Source organism: Schistocerca serialis, chromosome 1 (assembly GCF_023864345.2).
Source record: "Schistocerca serialis cubense isolate TAMUIC-IGC-003099 chromosome 1, iqSchSeri2.2, whole genome shotgun sequence".
NCBI lineage: Eukaryota > Metazoa > Arthropoda > Insecta > Orthoptera > Acrididae > Schistocerca > Schistocerca serialis.
Genome location: NC_064638.1, coordinates 354,403,598 through 354,412,984, shown reverse-complemented (window position 1 = coordinate 354,412,984; position 9,387 = coordinate 354,403,598).

Here is a 9,387-nt window from a genome sequence, read left to right as displayed (position 1 = left end):
CTATCTCACTCTCAATTGGGCAACATTCCACAATTAGGAAAGTATCAGAAATACCCTCTGCTGACGGCGGGGGCTCTGGAAATAGAAATATCTGTACTATTCTTATGACTGGCCATACTTTTCCAATTAAAAAAAATTTTTTTATTCCCTTTGCGGCTATCGCAGTATTCCAAATCAAATCCATACTTTCATTAGCACTGGACATAGTCATTTTCTTTGCACATGTTGGAACACACACACACTTCATAAGCCTAATGCTCCAGGCGATCCTATCACGTATCCCCTACTACTAAGTATAAAACTTAGTCAATAACTGCTTGCTGGCGATACGAAACAATATTGAACGAAAATCAGCGATGCGTGGACGTGTCTCATAAGTTTTTCTGGCGAGTGGTACCACAGAAAGAGAAATGTAACCGTCTTACAAGCCGCCAGGTGTTAGAAACACGATCGCATTGACTACATTACTGTCACAAGCGGCGTTGGTTCTACAGGTCCTCCCAAGTATCGCTAACGATATCCACGTTAAAAACTATAGAAGCCTCATAAACACAGGTCTGGCATTACCTCCGAATGAAGTGGTTTTTCCGCACAAATACCGCGACACTGAATATAGACAATGATCGCCGGAGTGTACTATATTAACAGACCGAAAGTGCGGTTACACGTCGCGGACGGTGTAAGCTCGTAATAAAATCATCGAATTTAGAAAGTGATTCGGCTAAGGAACGTGGTATATGAAGCCGGTATTAGCCGGTATTTGCAACTCCCTCGTGCTGTCGTGTGATATTTCTCCAGCATTTGTAACGCATTTCCCTCGACGCCACATCAGAGGTTCTGAGATATATCAACTATAGGCGATGGTTGATTGAGAATGATCACATACAGTAGATGGTATGCTGATTGAGGTCGTAAGAAATGTACAATAGCTTTTCAGATCTCTAGTGTAAGGCTTACCTGTAGAAATGCTGCCTGCGATTTAAAATCAAGTCTTTCCAATCAACCACATACCGGCGATGGATCCTATGTAGAAGTCCTTTTTAATGGGGAAACCACATCAAGAGAATGTCTGACACTGATGTTTTTGGATTCTCTTTTGGTGGGCGGAATTATTTAGAATTTAATCAAATTTTGACATCATTTCTTTCATATTTCGACCAGTTACGCTGTGCTATCCTCTGAAGCTTGTGAGTATAGTTCTCCAATTGCGTGCAGTGTAGCCATTCCGATTTTCATCTGAGATGAAAAAGGTTTTGATTTTACATTAATAACGTATTTTCTAAGAACATGAACCTCAGTACAGGTGAAAATAATAAAATTAAACTTTTTGCAGGCGTTGGAACAATTTACTTCGATTTTCACAATTTTTCTCTAATTATGCAAAGAAAAATGCCCTTAAAAATCTGGTTCATATAATTCATTACTTTTTAAATAATCGTACTATCTTTTTTCATAATGATCGGTTCTATACTTCTTCAGTTTGACTGCAGGCAAATGAGAAAAATGTCGTTTCGAGATAAACGCGTTTGTAAAATAAATTCTTGGGAACTAGAAATTCAAGGAAGTTAACAATAATGTAAAACGCTTACCGATTAATCTGCGATTCCAGCACTATACAGTAATCCTTCATCTTCCTCACAGGCTTCGTTTTGCGCTTGCAGTAGTGCTTTCCGAGCTTTCCGACCTTCCTTCGATTTCATTGAACTACGTCGATTCTGACAGCTCACGCGCTGGTTATCTATTTGTTCGCCATAATTGAAGATTTACGTGCATATTACAATTCCTGGCTCGTTCATGACGATCAGTTTCTGTCACTGAATAAGCCCACTGCTAAATCGACGCCAATTCAACGACTTTTAATCCGGAGCTCAAGTGTTTAGGAGCTAATCGCCAAATAGTGGAATTAAAACTTTCATTCACATTTTGTTTGTGGCCACCTAAACATCTCTTCAGTAGTTAATCCCTTTGTAAATCTTCATAAATTGGAGGAATTTTCTTCTGTGCACTCGGTTCTATGCTTATAAAATCTAAACGAATGCTAATTCCGCTTTGAAATTTTGACAGCGTTTTCTTGAATAGTTAAGCTAACGATTTACTGGGTTTTTTAACCTCCTAATGTGGTTTCCGCCCTTAATGATTACATCCACTAGTGAATTATATTTCTTGTACTCTCATACATCGAAACGAGTCACCTTTTTCGAAGCTTTCTGTTATAGTGAAATTCTAACGTGGTTCTAGAGACTCCCTATGCCTCTTGCAACTGCTCTGCCACACTTGCAGCTTTGCGCATGTGATCGTCCCAATTTAAGACGGAAATGAGCAGAAGTCGGAGAGAGCTATATCTAACAAATTCTGCAACCTGTGTAGAACCAGGGAGAGCTGAGTTAGTGCGACAGGACCGTGTTTTGACCATTCGATGGAATTGGGACCATATTGTCGTAGCTCCAACAACTTTGTACGTTGTGTAGGGTCAGCGCGAAACGAAGCCCGCTCCTGCAACACCAGGTAGTATAGAGACAGTACGAACAGTTACGGTGGTGTTTCGTATCAGGAAATTACAGGTATTGCAGTCCGAAACAGATCAGCATCCCTCAGTATAAATTCACATCTATCACCCCAACATTCTATCATCGTGATTATGAACCATACAACAAAGGAAAATTACGAACTATAAAAGTTCCGCTAACTTCATCCGACAGAGAACTCGATAAGATTTTTACCGGATCTCACTCTTCCCATACGTCAAAAACAAATACAGCGTGTGTGCCGGCATCAAGCACATGTGACCATCCTATTAAATATACAGCTATTGATCCATTGCATGGACCAGTGTAAAGTTTAATTGCCTTTACTATAGGAGGATGATCGCATCCCATAGACTATACTATCAGTATCACGAGAGGCTCCCTGTGACCCCGTGTCGTTGTTTGAAACATTGTTGTTTTCTGCTGTAACACGCTTTGTACACTGCCATACATTTTGTTTTTTCCGCCATGACTTTGTGGACTGTCAGACTCTAAACTGACATTAAAATGTGCTGATCCATTGCCTCTCACAGTAAACTAGATGTCGCATCGTGTAAATTATGTTGTTGCTGTTGCTACCATAACACACACACACACACACACACACACACACACACACACACACACACGATGATTTTAAATAAAAGACAGTCACAACATAATGAAACTGGACAAGTTTTGCGGCGCTGTGGAGCGTTTCCAGACTCCTGTTCAAAGGTGACTGATGGCCTCTACACTTACGACTCATCTGTCACAGTGATGGAATAACTGATAGCACGGTGTTCCATTTTGATTGATTCCTCATTTTGCAGCCATGTACGCGATCACTGTTTCACTGTTTCGGTGCTAGCCACCCCCCCCTCCCCCCCCCCCCCCAAAAGATGTTGCCCCTCCACCAAGACTCTTTCTTCATCTCAAACAAGCGATGTGGTAATCAACAGTATACCAGTGAACAGATAGGATGGAAAAGACACCGTCAATATACTGTAATAATGAGCATCACACATGAAAGTGCGAACTATTTTAGCAACTTTACAGTAATTTCAGCACCGATCAATGATGTGACAGCATGCTTCCCAGTTTCAGTATCATCGCTAAACCGCTCCTCCTCTACTTTGCAAGTACCGTTGCGAATGTAGAGAGATGACTGTGCAGTATGTCCATTCATTGCTAATTCTCGAACATATACATCATCAAAGTATACCAGGAAGCGATCTACATATTTCTTGCACCTCAAGCATAGTGTGTAATTTACGATCTTTCTCAATGCAGATCGGAGTCACAGGGCATTCTCGCATTCTTAGGATAAAGTCAGAGACTGAATGATCTCCTCGCACTGTCGTTGAACAACCCGCCCTGCAGCACCGTTACCGCTTTGTTATGCAGCTGAACAGGAGTAGACCACTACATTCCGCGTCTCGTGAATGAATGGAGCTTGTTGCACCCATCGAAGTGCATAAGATTTCTCCAGACGCGCGCATGTCGAGGAGGTTAGTACCCCTTATCAGTGTATAGTAGTAGATTTGAAAGTGTTGTGGTGTAATAGCAGACAGTTAAGAAGAGTAAGAAAGGGGTGGTTTTTATGCATAATGGAGCTCCAGACAGATGGAGCTCAGGGCATTTTATGTAAATCAACTACGCTATCAATTCTAAAGTATTATTCTAGTGTCTGGGATCAGTATCAGGAAGGTATTGGTAAGAGAGAACATAAACACACGCACTCCTAAGGCTACACGGTTCTGTACATAAAACAGGCTATAATGTTAAATCGCAGCAGTTTCCGATCTATTAGTCATGGGGAATGCAATACTGTTATTATTACAATCTAAGAAATATATTTCCAGCCCATGACATACACCTTTCTTGCAGGTTTCTCTACGATAAACTATGGTAACAAATTGTAAAATAAAAAAAACTACTTCCTTAAAACATCGATTCTGCGTGATACATGCACAATATAGCTTTCCAGACGTGTATAGCGTCCACTGTTCACATCTGATCACGGTTCAGAAATTATACTATGGACCCATCAGTCCCTTATAAAATGGTCGTTAATGGAGAATACCTCTTACAAGGAAACGGATAAAGGCGTAGCAGCGGCATTTGACATGTGAAATTACACGTCACGCCGCTACTAACTCTGTAAACAGGACATCTGTAAAGCAGCTGCATACACTGGCGCTGCAGTGTCTCACAAAGACACTGAGAGAAATAATTTCCAGCCTACATCTTCGGAATTATACTGTGAAAGCGATCGGTAGCACATTTCTACGTGCTTCATATCGAGAAGTATCGCTTAAATGGTATGATATTCAGGCAAACCATGTGCAAATACGCGTGTTCTGGTAATCCAAGAGTGTGGAGAGGGCTGTAGAAAGCAAGCAAGCAAGCAAGGTGGTCGGGACCTGAAACAGTAACGCCTATGTGTCGAGGGGGACCGACACAGGCTTTGTACAACAGCGTGGAGACTGACCTCAGTCCACTGAGGGTGCTCTGGTCGCGCATCGGGCCAGTGTGTGTGCGGGTCAGATGATTTGTGACCGTCGGCTGCTGTGGATGACGGACCGACCTCTCGGGAAATACACTACGTGATCGAAAGTATACGTACGTCACCGACATTCATACTTTTTCATATTACGTGCATTGTGCTGCCTCCTACTGCCAGGTACTCCATATTAGCGACCTCAGTAGTCATTAGACATCGTGAGAGAGCAAAATGGGGCGCTCCGTGGAACTCACGGTCTTCGAACGTGATCAGATGATTGGGTGTCACTTGTGTCACAAGTCTGTACGCGAGATTTCCACATTCCTAAACATCCCTAGGTGCACTGTTTCCGATGCGATAGTGAAGTGGAAACGTGAAGGGACATGTACAGCACAAAAGAATTCAGACCGACCTTGTCTGATGACTGACAGAGATCGCCAACAGTTGAAGAGGGTTGTAATGTGTAATAGGCAGACATCTATCCAGACAATCACACAGAAATTCCAAACTGAATCAGGATCCACTGCACGTACTATGACAGTTAGGCGGGAGGTGAGAAAGCTTGGATTTCATGGTCGAGCCGCTGCTCATAAACCACACATCACACAGGTAAATGCCAAACGACTCCTCGCTTGGAGTAAGGAGCGTAAACAATTGACGATTGAACAAAGGAAAAACGCTGTGTGCAGTGAAGAATCACGGAACACATTGTGGCGTTCCGATAGCAGGGTGTGGGTATGGCGAAAGCCCAGTGAACGTTATCTGTCAATGTGTGTAGTGCCAACAGTAAAATTCTGAATTCTGAGTTTGTGGTTTTATGGTATGGTCATGTGTTTCACATGGGGGGGTTCAAAATGGTTCAGATGGCTCTGAGCACTATGGGACTTAACTTCTGAGGTCATCAGTCCCCTAGAACTTAGAACTACTTAAACCTAACTAACCTAAGAACATCACACACGATCATGCCCGAGGCAGGATTCGAACCTGCGACCGTAGCGGTCGCGCGGTTCCTGACTGTAGCGCCTAGAACCGCTCGGCCACTCCAGCCGGCTCGGGGGGGGGGGGGGGGGGTCTTGCATCCCTTGTTGTTTTGCGGGGCACTACCACAGGACAGGCCTACGTTACTGTTTTAAGCAAATTCTTGCTTCTCACTATTGAAGAGTAATTTTGGAATGGCGATTGCCTCTTTCAGCACAATCGAGCACCTGGCCATAATGCACGGCCTTTGGTGTAGTGGTTACACGACAATAACATCCCTGTAATGGACTGGCCTGCGCAGAGCCCTGACCTGAATTGTATAGAACATCTTTGGGATATTTTTTTCAACAATTTATTTAGGGATGGATTTCACATTGTATACAGGCTGTTTGTAAATGAATATCGGGGATTTAACGCTTTATAATATATATTACATTAAACTTACAGTTATAAATGTTATGTCAAATGAAAGAGCAACTCAAACAGTTATGTTTTATCACCAGTGAACATGCGCAGTGCGCAATATTTCCACCGCAATCCATGCCAACTTCGGTAGTAGCGAAGATGGCGACTAGCGAACAGAAAGCGTTTTGTGTTTTGCGGTTTGCAAAGAACAAATCTGCAGTTACTAATGCAACGTGTGTTCCGGCAGAAGTTCGGTTGTGATCCTCCAAGTGATAACATTCGTAGATTGTATTATCAATTTGAAGATACCGGCTGCCTTTGTAAAGGGAAGAGCACAGGACAACCAAGAGTTAGTGAAGAGACTTGAGAGAGTCGTTCACTCACAGCCCAAAGAAATCAGTCGAGAAAGCTAGTCGTGAATTACAAGTTCCCGTGTCGACTGTTTGGAAAATTTTAAGAAAACGCGTACCACTATGTCCTTACTGTTTACAGTTACTACAGGCTCTAAAGCCGGCAGACTATGGATTACATCCCAACTTCGCAAACGAAATGTTGATTCATGGCGATGAAGATTTTCTGGATCAGGTTGTCTTCAGTGATGAATCGACCTTTCACCTTGGTGGACATGTTAACACTCACAATGTAAGCATCTGGGGCTCAGAAAATCCTCACGAGGTGCTACAAATGCAACGAGATTCCCCTAAAGTGACTGTTTTTTGTGCCGTATCCTGGTGGAAAGCTTATGGGCCTTTCCTTTTTGGTGAACCTACTGTCGCTGCCACTTCTTACCTTGGTACACTACAGCAATGGCTCTTCCCTCAGTTGGAAGAAGATGAGCCAGAGAACTTTATTTTCCAGCAAGATGGTGCGCCACCTCACTGGCATAGCGAAGTACGCTATTGGTTGAACTTCACTGTACTCAAGCGCTGAATGGGCCGCAAGGGGCCCAATGACAGGGCTTGCTTTGCATGGCCTCCACGTTCACCCGAACTAACGCCATGAGATTTCTTCCTTTGGGGCTTCATCAAGGATCGTGTGTACGTGCCTCCACTACCAGCAGACCTCCCTGAATTAAGAAACCGGATTGAAGCAGCTTGGTGTGGCGATCGCACACTAACTTTGTATACTATTAACACAACCAGTTTGTAGTTGCAACGCTTCCTTAAAGAAGGATGGTCACAATGGAATGTAGTGGTCTACTACCGGTCAGCTGCATAATAAAGCGGTAACGGTGCTGCAGGGCGGGTTGTTCAAAGACAGTGCGAGGGGATCATTCAGTCTCTGACTTTATCCTAAGAATGCGAGAATGCCCTGTAACTCCGATCTGCATTGAGAAAGATCGTAAATTACACACTACGCTTGAGGTGCAAGAAATATGTAGATCGCTTCCTGGTATACTTGTATATGTTCGAGAATTAGCAATGAATGGACATACTGCACAGTCATCTCTCTACATTCGCAACGATACTTGCAAAGTAGAGGAGCGGTTTAGCGATGATACTGAAATTGGGAAGCATGCTGTCATCATTGATCGGTGCTGAAATTACTGTAAAATTGCTAAAATAGTTCGCACTTTCATGTGTGATGCTCATTATTACAGTATATTGACGGTGTCTTTTCCATCCTGTTTGTTCACTGGTATACTGTTGATTACCACATCGCTTGTTTGAGATGAAGAAAGAGTCTTGGTGGAGGGGCAACATCTTCTGGGGGCGGGGGGGTGGCTAGCACCGAAACAGTGATCGCGTACATGACTGCAAAATGAGGAATCAATCAAAATGGAACACTGTGCTATCAGTTATTCCATCACTGTGACAGATGAGCCGTAAGTGTAGAGGCCATCAGTCGCCTTTGAACAGCAGTCTGGAAACGCTCCACAGCGCCGCAAAACTTGTCCAGTTTCATTATGTTGTGACTGTCTTTTATTTAAAATCTTCGTGTGTGTGTGTGTGTGTGTGTGTGTGTGTGTGTGTGTGTGTGTGTGTGTTATGGTAGCAGCAACAACAACATAATTTACACGATGCGACGTCTAGTTTACTGTGAGAGGCAATGGATCAGCACATTTTAATGTCAGTTTAGAGTCTGACAGTCCACAAAGTCATGGCGGAAAAAACAAAATGTATGGCAGTGTACAAAGCGTGTTACAGCAGAAAACAACAATGTTTCAAACAACGACACGGGGTCACAGGGAGCCTCTCGTGAGACTGATAGTATAGTCTATGGGATGCGATCATCCTCCTATAGTAAAGGCAATTAAACTTTACACTGGTCCATGCAATGGATCAATAGCTGTATATTTAATAGGATGGTCACATGTGCTTGATGCCGCACACACGCTGTATTTCTACAGGCACACATGAATTCAGCAGCAGTAATAATCAATTAACAACATTTGCATATCAAGGCCCTGTCCACAATTAGTATTTACAATATTAACCGTCACACTTGTGGCAACGGTCCCTTTACGTGCCGGTAACAACAACCAAAATGATAGATGAAATACATAACCAAATGTTTACAATGTCGGCTATCACCTTTCTCACTCAGTTTTACACTTACTGAAAAGGTAAAATTAATTTGATGCTATCTGACCTGAAGAGGACTATTAATTGTTCTGTTTACACTTAGCATTCTACTACACTCACCGGCGAGGTGGCGCAGTGGCTAGCACACTGGACTCGCATTCGGGAGGACGACGGTTCAATCTCGCGTCCGGCCATCCTGATTTAGGTTTTCCGTGATTTCCCTAAATCACTCCAGGCAAATGCCGGGTGGTTCCTTTGAAAGGGCACAGCCGACTTCCTTCTCCGTCCTTCCCTAACCCGATGAGACCGATGACCTCGCTGTTTGGTCTCTTCCCCCCAAACCAACCAACCATCTACTACACTCAACGTCCGGAAGATTCTACACTTCATGTAAGCTTAAGACAAAACCTTAATTTGATGAACATGCGATTGATCCGAGCAAACGTTAATCTATTACGATTTCACAAAC